Consider the following 12,945-nt stretch of genomic DNA (forward strand, 5'->3'; position numbering starts at 1 on the left):
AGACTGAAGGGTCCTGGGTTCAATTCCAGTCAAGGTCATGTACCTTGGTTGAGGGCACATCCTCAGTAGGAGGTGTGCAGAAAGCAGCTGATTGATGTTTCTCTCTCATTGATGTTTCTAACTCTGTATCCCTCTTCCTTTCTTTTTGTAAAAAATCAATAAAACATATATATATATATATATATATATATATATTTAAAAAGGCAGAATCGCAAAGGTAATGAGAGTTTGGAGACATGAGACCAGCTGAGCAAGGTACTTAGAATTGCACTTAAAAACATTGTCATTCATAGATAGAACCTGCCTATACATGATACTTATGGCTAATTATTGTATTCTGTGGTTACATTCACTTACTTACATGTTCTCAGATTTTTCTAACATTTCCACCAATCTCCCAAAGGGAAATTGTACCTTACTTTATTTCCCTATGTCTTGCCTCTGGCTCACACATTAATATACTGCTTTCTCTTCACAGATACCCTTCTATCATAAGAAGTTCTTTTCACATTGTTAAATATTGTTCAAGATAAGATAGCTCCATGAAGAAAAGTGCTTTTTATATAAATTAAAGTGGGGTAAGCAAATATGCCTGTTATTATTTCCATATTTGGAGTACATGGCAGGCTTTGCAAATTGATCTATGAACTTTATTTTAAGGTTTAATTATAGAAGCAGCTTAAAAAAAGAATGTTTTAGAAAGATGAAACTGCCATACCTGCAATAGTAGTCTGGGTTAAGTTAAGGTAATATATTTAACCTGCTACTTTACAAAGAAAACCTATATTTTTAATCTAAAGAAAAGTGCACTTTGAATTCTAGAGAGGTGAAGGTGTATCCTTATAGTTATATAGAAATGATATATAAGTATTCATTTCCTACATTTCCAATGTTTATTAATTGACTACACTAGATACTCAGAGGGACCCAAAGTTACATAGAAAAAGTAGTTTTTCCTTTAATAATATTTCAGCCTAATTAATGTGTATAGCAGTACAAAACATGCTAACAATATAGATTTTATGCATATTATAATTTAGGTGGACAACTTGAAACTCACCAACCTTTTAATTCAAAAATATAGGTACACGCACATGCACAAACACAATTAGACAGCTGAGGATAAATATTCCATTTATTTTAGAAAAACTAAACTTTTCAACATTTTTTCCAATAAGTGAACTTATAAACATTAGTCCATATATTATTCTTTGAGGGGGGAAATGAACAAAATAGACAATTTTTTGTAGCAGGTTTACACTGTAGCTGTTCACAAGGTGATATTTCCAGTTCTCTTGCTCTCCTGACTATCCTGTCTTTTGTCAGAAGTTCAACTGGAAGTTAAATAGAAATTTAACTTACAACTTACTATCTCTAATGATTTTGAAACTTCTTGGTTCACACAAAATAGGGTTAATGTGTTTTTTTTAAAAGCTGAGTTGACTTATTAGGATATGCAGATTACATCTGAATGAGTACCGAGAACCATGGGAAAGTGCTCCTGTGAGCACATTTTGCAGATGTTAATGGTTCTCCTGCCCTGTGGTCAGACTTATATGACCTTATGTCAATAGCAAATGCAAATGTACCAAAAATATACTCATCAATGAGTGTTGATCAATTCCACAGTTTCAAAATTTCAGCTTCATTGTTAGGAATGTTAGCTACCTAGTTGGGTATAATACTCCACATGATTATTTATTTGTATTTGTTCATAACAACTCTAAATTCAATTTCTAGCATCTCTGAGTTTTTATTTCCTCATTACTAAGTCCAATCTCCTACGTATTTACTTTTTAAATATCTTTCATGAGCATTCTTTCCTCTCCATTCAGTTTATTCTCATAAAACCTAGAATTACATAAAAGAAAACTACAATCATTTATCAGACTGTCACTGAATCCACTTTCACCCTCTCTCACACACTCATTTACACAAGGAAATCTCCCAATATTTTTCTAATCATTAACTGAAAATATAAGCAGAATCCTGTCTTTCCTTCTCAAAGTCTTTCATATGTGGATTCCAAGAAATCTGAGAAAGCAATGTGCTCTATTCTGTATTTACAAATGTCACTTAGACTTTTTTGTGGTATGAATCTTTCATTTAGAACAATCTGTTTACTCTCTAAATAGTCCCTCATGAGTTTCTTTATGCCTTGAAGACTCTTCTCTCTCCTGGCCACATGGTTTAGAAGGTCATACCTCTTTCTCTTTAAAGTCCATTTAAATGGACTTTTTAGACATGGAATGGAATTCTGTGTTATCCAAGTCAGAAATTTCCAGCCAGTAAATTGGATTGGTGAATTTCATACCATGTATTCTTCTGGGGGTTATATTTTCTTTAGTGGAGATTCCTAGCCAATCTTTCCATCAACACTATTGAATATGAGAATTATTAATATCCAATAATATCTAAACAATGTTCACGAAAAGGCACTAGTCATTTATATTATGGGGAGACATAAAATGTATGGAAAACTATTTGAAAAGTATATTTATGGAGAGCAGCATATCTTACACTGAGATTGCCTTAACCTGGCATAAGATATTTTATTAGAAGGCATTAAAGTAGTAATATATTATAAATATTATCCAAACAAATATATACTCAAGGTTTAATTAATGTCTAAATATGTACTTTTAAATATTGATATATATTGCAAGTATAAGAATTTTAATATTCCTTACTTTATGATGCCATGAGATATAAAAAAGCCATTTTTTCCCTACAGATATGATACATTATGTAGGAATTAAACATGAGCAATGCTTGTAAACATGGAAGCACCATTCAATTATATAAGTACAATAGATTGAGTTATATTCTATAGTACTGTGACACATCAAAGTCAACCCTGGCCTGAATTTGTTGTGTTCAAATATGCCTCATAAAAATGATACAAAGTGAGGAATGAAATGTAAAAGTGAATCAAGGTATGCAGTATTATAGCAATATTTTTAGCATTCAAATATGCCAATATGAGTTCTGATTTAGTCACTTCATAAAATAGCAGCATCAAAACTGTCAACATTCATATAAAAGTTCTTCAAAGAAAATTGAGATTTTTATAGGAAATTGTAAGGTGGCATCATTCATTTTGAATGATAAATAAAGCAATCTTTGAGAACTGGTAGAAGGTTGCCACTATTTCAATGCAACATACTGTAGTTATGTTCTTTAGTATTCATTATGCATTTTCTTGTGATAATGTCACAACAAAACTTTCTGATCTGGGCAAAACCTATTTGTAGGTAATTTATTTGGCATTTTCATATGTGATTGTGTATGTGTGTATGCTCAGCACCTAAGCAATATACAACATATTTAAATTGTAAAGGTTATTAAACAAAAACTATTCGTGATACTTAGCATATTTAAATGTAAACTGTTATTTTAGTGAAGATATTGTATAATTCTAGCCCATATTTTATTCCTTCTTAGTAGAAAGATTACATGAATTTATATTGAATCATGTTATCAGCTTAGCTGATAATTTATCAAATAGTTGTTAATAGATGTGTATTTAGGGATCCACTACCCCAAATGAAACAAAAGTCAATCTCCAAATGAACTATAGGTGAAACAAAAGCAAATTTAAAATATGCCACTCAATTTTCACTAAATGGCCTTTATTATATCACCACAAACTGGTTATAAAACCATATGCAGTGAGAGAGAAAAGAATTTCAGCAATAGAAGCCAAAGCAAGAAACTACAAATCTAAATGACAAAGTTCTTTTTCTGGTCATGAACAATAACAAGAAAAACTTTCCATTATTTTGCATATTTTAAAATATCAATTTGCATTTAAAAACTTGTTTAATCCTCTGTTTTTAAACAATAATGATCCATAAGTTTTATTGTTTTAAATAATAGCAAATGATACTAAAAACTAAAATTAATAGCTACTTTGAAAATTCCATGTTGCTACAAAAGGAAATTTTCAAACTTAACATTTATTTCTAAAGTCCAGTAATCTTTAAACAAACAAACACACACACACACACACACACACACACACACACACACACAGAAACTTGCCCTGGCTGGTAGTGGCTTCAATTCCCAGGCAGGGCACATGTCTTGGCTTATTTTGCTTGGCATGATACTGTCCAGGTCCCTCTGTGCTGTCTCAAAGGGTAAGAGATCCTTCATTTTTTACTGCTTCATAGTATTCCATGGTGTAAAGGTACCACAAATTTTTATTTTATTTTATTTTATCCACTCATCTACTGATGGGCAATTGGGCTGTTTCCAGATCGTAGCTATTATAAATTGTGCTGCTATGAAAATTAGGGTGCATATATTATTTCTGTTTGGTCTTTTGGAATTCTTAGGATATATTCCTAGAAGTGGGATCACTGGGTCAAATGGCAGTTCCATTTTTTTATTTTTTGAGAATACTCTATACTGTTTCCTTAATGGCTGCAAAGTCTGCATTCCCACCAGCAGTGTACTAGGGTTCTCTTTTCTCCATATCATGGCCAGCACTTGTTATTTGTTGATTTGTTGATGGTAGCCATTGTGACAAGTGTGAGGCAACACCTCATTGTTGTTTTAATTTGCATCTCTGATGATTAGTGACTTTGAGCATTTTTTCATATGTCTGTTGGCTGCAGAATATACATTCCTCTCAAGTGCACATGGGCTATTCTCAAAGATAAATCACATGTTATGTCACAAAACAAGTCTCTACAAGTTTAAGAAGATTGAATTCATATCAAACATCTTCTCAGATTACAGAAGAATGAAATTAGAAATCAACTACAGTAAAAATGCTCAAAATCACTCAAACACCTGGAGGCTAAATAGCATGTTATTAAACAATTAATGAGTTACTAATGAGATAAAAAATTGAAAACTTCCTGAAAACAAATGAAAATGAACTCACAACAACCTCAAATCTCTGGCACACAGCAAAGGCAGTCCTAAGTGGGAAGTGCATAGCACTATAGGCCTACCTCAAAAATTAAGAAAAATTAAAAATAAATTTTAACCCTATAACTTGAATTAGAAAGATAACAAGAAAAGCCCAAAGAAAGTGGAAGAAAGGAAATAATAAAGATTAGAGCAGATATAAATGACATAGAGACTAAAAATAAAGAAAGAAATACAAAAAAAATCAATGAATCCAAGAGCTGGTTCTTTGAAAAGATAAACAAAATTGATGAATTGTTAGCCAAACTCATCAAGAAACAAAGAGAGAGGGTCCAAGTAAATAAAATCAGAAACAACTCACCCCACAGAAATACAAAGGATTGTAAGAAAATACTATGAACAATTATAATCCAAGAAGCTGGACAATGTGGATGAAATGGATAAATTACTAGAAAAATATAATCTGCCAAAACTGAATCAGGAAAAACAAAACAAAACAAAAAACGAATAGGCCAGCAACAACTGAATAAACAGAAGCAGTAATCAAAAAACTCCAATCAAACAAAAGCCCTGGCTCAGATGGCTTCACAGAAGCATTTTACCAAACAATGAAAGAAGAACTAACACCTATACTCTTCAAACTATTCCGAAAATTCCAAGAGGAAGGAACACTTTATTAAATATAAAATTAGTTGTGGCCAACTCAGTCCAGCATTATCTAATTCTAAAACCAGATAAAGACACAAAAAGAAAAAAAAATTGCATGTCAGTATCCATGATGAATATAGATTTTAAAATCTTCAACAAAATATTAGCAATTTGGATCCAGCAATATATTAAAAAGATCTACACCATGACCCAGTGTTTTCTTTATGCCAGGCATGCAAGGCTGGTACCGTATTCATAAATCAACAAATGTGATATATCACATAAACAACTTTTTGCTTTTATTTTTTATGTCAAATTCAAAGATCATCACCAAGGCTTATGTCAAGGGAAGTTTAAGGTTTCAAGCATTAGGTTAAAGTCTTTAGTTTATCTTGAGTTAATTTTTATGTATAGTCAGTTTCCTTCTTTCACATATAGCTGTCCAGTTTTCTAAGAATCATTTATTGAAAGGACTATTTTTTCCCATTGTATGTTCTTGATTTCTTTACATAAATTTATCTTATATGTGTGAGTTTATTTGTGGGGTGACTATTTTGTTCCATTGATTGATGTATTTGTTTTTATGCCAATATCATATTGTTTTAACTACTAAAGCTTTGTAATAAAATATGAAATCAAAAAGTGTGATGCTTCAAGCTTTGTTCTCCTTTCTCAAAAATGCTTTTGTTATTTGGGGTCTTTTGTAGTGCTATATAAATTTTAGTATTGTTTGTTTTATTCTCTAAAAATGCCTCCAAAGTTTTTAAAGGGATTGAATTGAATTTGTATATGGCTTTGAGTAATACGAGCATTTTAACAACATGAATTATTTCAATCCAAGAACACAGTGTCTTTCTATTTGTATATTTTTTTTTTATTTTATTTCTGTGAATAAGCTCTTATGGTTTTTGTTGTATAGATCTTTAACTTGCTTGGTTAAGTTTGTTTCTTTTCTTTAATGCTAATACTGCTGAAAATGAGATAGTTTTCTTTATTTTATTTTCAGTTGTTTTGTTATTTGTGTGTAGAAATGCAACTCATTTCTGAATGTGGATTGTATATTGTGGAAGTTTGTACTGTTTGTTAATTAGGTCCCACAGTTTTTAATGAATCTTTGGGATTTTATGTACATACATATAAAATAATATCATCTCCAAATAGAAACATTTTAACCTCCTCCTTTATAATTGCTTGCTAACTATTTGTTTTTGCCTAATTGCTGTTACTAGTACTTTCTGTGTTATATTGAGTGATTCAGGAAAATGGGCGTTCTTGACTTGTTTCAGAATTTTTAAGTATAAAATTTTGAGTATAAAATTCATTCTGGGCTTGTCATATATCGCCTTTATTATATGGAAGTGCTTTCCCTCTATATTTCCTTTGTTGAGAGTTTTTATCATAAACGTATATTGAACTATATCAAATGCTTTTCTTGCTATTATTGTTCTGGCCTATAGATGTTGAACTATCCTGTATCCCTGGGATAAAACCAATTGAGCCATATTTGTTATCATTTCTATGTGTTGTTAAATTTGGTTGCTAATATTTTGTTGAGGATTTTTGTATTTATTATTGTGTTACCATTCTCCGGTATTGTATTAGGGTAATGTTAAGTTCATAATACAAGTTTGTAAAATATCATTTCTCTTTCATTTTTTGAAAGTTTTGAGAAGGGTTGATGTTAATTATTTTTTGAATTTATAATTCATTGGTACTAGATTTTTTTTTGTTGAGGAATTTTTTACTAGTGATTCAATATTTTTATGTATCAATCTAGTCAGATCATCTGTTTCATCATGATTTGTTCTTTATAGAATAAATGTTTCTCAAAATGTGTTCATTTCTTCTAGATTGTTTTATTTGTTAGTATGTGATTGTTAATAGCAGTCTCTGATGATTTTTTGCACTTCTGTGGTATTAGTTGTACTATCTCCTGTTTCATTTTTTATTTTATTTATTTTTTCTTGGTCAGTCATTCTAAAAGTTTGCCAATTTGTTAATCTTTTAAATAACAAGATCTTAGTTTTATTGACCATGTATATTATTTGTCTCTATTTCATTTATTTCTGTTTAAGTCTTATTATTTACTTTATTCTACTTAATTTTGGCTGCTTGTCTTTCTCCAGTTTCTTGGGGTATAAAGTTAGTGTTTTTTGTGTGTGTTTTTTTCCTTTTGAGATATTTATGCTTTCTTGAATTAAGCATTTATCATTAAGAACTACTTTTGCTGTATCTCATTAATTTTGTTATATTTCCATTATTTTTGTCTAAATGTGTATTTTATTTATTTCTCTTGGTTTCTGTCTTGGTTCATTGGTTGTGCAGTAGCATGTGATTTATTTTGCACATATTGATATTTGTGAATTTTTCTGTTCTCTTTGTGTAATTTATTTCTAGTTTTATACCACTGTGGTTAAAAAAAATGCTTTATATGATTAAAGTCCTCTTTAATTCATTAAGACTTTTTGTAGCCTTAATATGATCCATCCTGAAAAATGTTCTATGTGTACTTGAGGGGAATATATATTTAGGTCCTTTTAGGTGGAATATTCTGTATATATCTGTAAGGTTCATGATGTCTAATGTATTGTTTATGGCTGATGTTCTCATATTGATTTTCTGTCTGATGATCTAGCCATTGATGTTGGTGGGGTATTAAATTATTTTACTACTATTGAGTTGCTGTTTACCTCTTTCTTCAGGTCTGTTAATATTAGCATTTTAATTTATGTGCTTTTATGTTAGCTGCATTAATATTTACAATGTCTTCAAATCTATGAACACAAGCAGAAGTTCTATGTAGTACTTTTGAGGTAGAATTTCACCTTCTTGGGAAACCTCAGTCTTTTTTCTTAAGACCTTTAACTAAGTGGAGGAAATCTACCTGCACCATAAAGGGTAATCTCCTTCACTGGCAGTCAATGAATTGTAAAAGGTATCTTCACAGGTACATCAAGACTTGTGTTTGATCACACTATCATATCTACCATCATCAATTTATAAGTGAACATGTTCTTCTTTAACAGTAATAACCTTTAGATACTTATTTTTTTCTATTTTTCTCCCTAAAAGATTATATTGTTTTACATTTGAAAGTATACTGATCATCAAATTATGATAATAAACTGTATTTTAGATTTAAGTTTCATGTAATCAAATGTTCTAGGTTTTAAAAAAAATTCCTGATTAAGTTGGAACATTAAATATTTGTAGTATAATTGATTAAATACTATATAGAGTAAATTAATGAATTTGTTACAAATAAAAAAGCAAATATTTTACATTTATTTTTAATAGGCTATTAGTTCATGTGTTTTAGAATTGATTACTAGATGTAAGATTTTTATGTACTACTATGATTCAATGAAAAAAATAGTGAAAATATGATTGGGATCACTAGTGAAACTTATGAAAGAGTATTAATGATTTTTGTTAAGTTTTATTATTAATAGAGGTTACATAGATGCACATTAAGTTTATCTAAAATAATAAGGATAATAATAAAAGAACAAAAAGGTTCTTTTCAAGTGATTTCAAGAGATTTACTCCCTAGGGTATTTCAGTTATAGGGAAGAACCAACACAGATGCCTAAGCTGGAAGCATAGCTGGTTTGTTTGAAGAAGCAAATAAACCAATGTGCTTTAGAAGAGTGACTGTGAGATGAGTTCTAATCTATATATATAAAAGCCTAAGTGACTCCATAGTAAACCTATGATTCCTCCCCCTGGCCAGCCAGTTTATTTCCCGTGGCCCTGATTGGCCCCCATTGCTGATGGGCCCCCTCACCTGTACATGAATTGTGCATCAGGCCTCTAGTGGTTTATAAATCTTGTAGTGGCTAGTAGGCAATTTTAAGGATTTGCATTTAGTAGTAAAATCAATTTTCATAGGATTGATCTGATCTGATTTGACATTTTAATAGGTAATGTCTGGTAGCTGTGTAGAAAATAAATGGGGAACAAAGGTTAAGGGTAGGAGAGCATTCACAATGATATCACAATAATCCAGGTGAGAGATAGCAATTGCACAGAACAAATTGTTACCAGTGGCAGTAGTGGGAACTGATTGGAATAATAGTATTTTCTGACAGAATTTACAGGTGGGGTATGATGGAAAGAGAAGTATCAAGATTTTACAAATGTTTTAATGTGAGCATGTAAGAAGGTGAGTGAAAATTAATTGAGATAAGGAAAATTTCAAAAAAAGAAAGCTTGAGCCATATCCAGTGCTTTTATTAACATAAAAAACAGAGATAATATGAGATACAATTAACTACAAAATTATATTGCTAAACTGAGAGAAATAATTTTCTATTAATGTGATAGACAACAGCCCAATACAATGAATAAAAATTTGATGAATTATAGAATTGTACACCTGAAAGCTATATAATGTTTAACCAATGTCATCCCAGTAAATTCAGTAAAAAAGAAAAGAGCTCATATATATATCTGATATAATAAAACCCTAGTATATAAATTGACCAAATGGTGGCACTACCAGCAGAAAGACCGGTTGCTGTGATATGCACTGACCAACAGGAAGAAGATGTTGAACACAAGATCTGCCCTTCCCCCCACCCCCTCCCGGAAGGCCACCTGTAGAGGATGCAGGACTGGCTGAGGGATCACCCCCCTACTCCCTCAACCCACTCCCACAGTAATTTTAGGTACCGGGTTTCTAGTGTGTGTGTGTGTGTGTGTGTGTGTGTGTGTGTGTGTGTGTGTATGTCAACCTTTCTGTTGTTCAATCAATATTCAATCCACATGCATGGAAAATATATTTTTTAAATGATAAAGATTCAACATAAAGACAATGTATTATAAAAACAAAATGCAAATGCTTACCTAATTTTTTTGTGTGTGTATGTGTGTGTGTGTGTCTATTGTTGATTATATGCAATTCCAGGAAAAAAATGGTGAGATGAAATGAGTACACTTAGGAAACTTCACCGGGGGAGAAACCATAAGGCAGGATTGGTGGGATCCTGCTGTTTCCCTCAGAACTTCAGGACTCTTTCCAGGCCTGTGCCAGAGACCAGGTGGTGAGGAGCATGGCCTGCCCAAAACCATTTGGTTCTTATTCTGACCTGGGTGGACACAGGTGACCGAGACCATAGGACACCATGAAAACCAAGTCATGGAAGACCTGAGACCAGTCTGGGCTAACCCACTGTGGAAGGAAGACATCTTCAGATGATGTCACTGTCTGCCTAAAGGAGTTAACTCGAACCTTTGGGAATTTCGATGTGGCACCAACACTCTCATCAAGTCCACTTCCAGGATCTATTTCAGAGCAGTCTCATGGGCTGAGCCTCCTGCTCCACACAGACTCCTGGAACTGGCATGCCAGAGCCCAAGGGCTGAAGCCTCGGCCATCCCATCGTTGCTCTTGAGTCGCTGCCCATGGAGCTCTGCCCACTCCTATTCATGGCCTTTGCCAGGAAGCACAGAAAAGTCCTGAAGGCGATGGTGCAGGTGTGGCCCTCCCCTGCCTCCCACTGGGGGCCCTGAGGATCAGATACCTTGCAGGCTGTGCTTGATGGACTGGATTCCCTGCTTGCCCAGGAGACTCGCCCTAGGAGATGGGAGTTGTAGTTGCTGAATTTGCAAAAGGAAGTTCATCAGGAGTTGTGGATTGTGTGGGCTGGAACCAGGCCAATGTGTGCTCACTGCTGGATCCTAAGGCCCCGTAGCCCAAGAGGAAGAGAGGAAAGAGGGCAGTTTAAGGGCGGGGCCCAATCCCCCTTGGCCCCCATGGAGGTGTTAGTAGACCTTTGTCTCAAGAGACGTGTCCTTGATGAGTCCCTCAGCTACATTATTAAGAAAGTCAGCGAGAGGAGAGGTTTGCTGCACCTTTGCTGTAAGAAGCTGAAGGTTTTGAGGTGTTGAAGCGATACAGTGACATCCTGAATATGGTGCAGGTCTACTCTGTCCAGGATTTGGAAGAAAATTTTCACTGGTAGCTGTCTACTCTGAGGAAGTTTGTGCCTTACCTGGGCCAGATGGGCAGCTGCACTGGTTTCTCGTCTCCCACATCATTACGTCTTCTCGCACCACCTTGGAGCGGGAGGACAGTGTGTTAGCCTGTTCACCCTTCAGTCCCTCAGCCTGCCCCACCTCCAGGAGCTCCACTTGGACTATGTCTCCTTCCTCAGAGGCTGCCTGGACCAGATCCTCAAGTGCTTGAAGATCCGCTTGGAGGCTCTGCCCATCACTAACTACCTGTTTTTAGAAAGAGACTTGGGACATCTCAAGCACCTGACTGTCAGTCAGCTGGAAGGCCTGCCTGCCCCAAGCCACTGCTCCCAGATCATGACCTTAAGCTTCTGTGAAAACACCATCTCCATGACCGTCCTGGAGGAGCTGCTTCGCCACACCATCGGGCTGAGCAAGCTGAATTGTATGCTGTATCCTGCCCCACTGGAGAGTTATGAGGAAAGGAGCACGCCGCACCGTCCACCTGGGCTGACATGCTCCAGTGCATGCCGTGCTGAAGCATATGCTGAAGGAGTTGGCATGGTCTGGGTCTGTGCTTACCCCTGTCCTCACTGTGACTATAGAACCTTCTATAACCCAAACCCCATTCTGTGACCCTGTTACATGTCTGTCTAGCTGGGTGCACATCTCATAGGCTTTACTTTGGGGACCTGGACAATTGACTCATCAACCTAACTTTTGGGAATTCTTTCTAAGAATCTGGAAACACCAGTCAGAAAGAATGTATGCACCCTATGTCCATAGCAGTGCAATTTACAATAGCTAAGATCTGGAAAAAGTCCAAGTTCCCATCAGAAGATGGTGGATAAAAAGCTGTGGTATATTTATATAATTTTGTTGATTTCAGAGAGGAAAGGAGAGGAAGAGAGAGACAGAAACATCTATGATGAGAAAATCATTGATTGGCTGTCTCCTGCATACCCCCTACTTAGGATAGAGCCCACAACGTGGACAAGTGTCCTTGACCAGAATCGAACCCAGGATCTTGCAGTCTGCAGGATGACATTCTAATCACTGAGCCAAAATGGCAAGGGCTTGATTCACTTTTAGATAGCATGATTCTGCACTATATATATATACAATTCAGTAGTTTGTAGATTACTTTAAATAATAAACATTTTTAACTTTTATAATCAGAAAAAACAAAGTATTAAATTATATATTATTACATAATATATTTTAAAAAATACAATAAGTATATTTATGAATATTAACATTAAAAATGTTGATACCAGAAGAAACAAAATCAAACATAAAAGAGGTTATCATCTATATATCTATCTTAATCTGTTCTTAACTACTTTCTGATTCCATGCTTGTTAATTTGTTTACTCAGTAAAATGTATATGTAATCCCAAATCAGTACTCATGTTATTTTCAAATTCATTTGCAGGTATTTTTCTAAGAAAAGCAAAA

The 12,945-nt window shown here is 34.0% G+C and overlaps 1 pseudogene; it reads left to right on the plus strand.

The window, feature by feature from the left end:
- Window positions 1-236: 236 nt before the first annotated feature.
- On the plus strand, window positions 237-12,144 carry LOC118722989 (annotated as a pseudogene).
- The last annotated feature ends 801 nt before the right edge of the window (window positions 12,145-12,945 follow it).

Source organism: Pipistrellus kuhlii, unplaced genomic scaffold (assembly GCF_014108245.1).
Source record: "Pipistrellus kuhlii isolate mPipKuh1 unplaced genomic scaffold, mPipKuh1.p scaffold_m20_p_2, whole genome shotgun sequence".
Taxonomy (NCBI): domain Eukaryota; kingdom Metazoa; phylum Chordata; class Mammalia; order Chiroptera; family Vespertilionidae; genus Pipistrellus; species Pipistrellus kuhlii.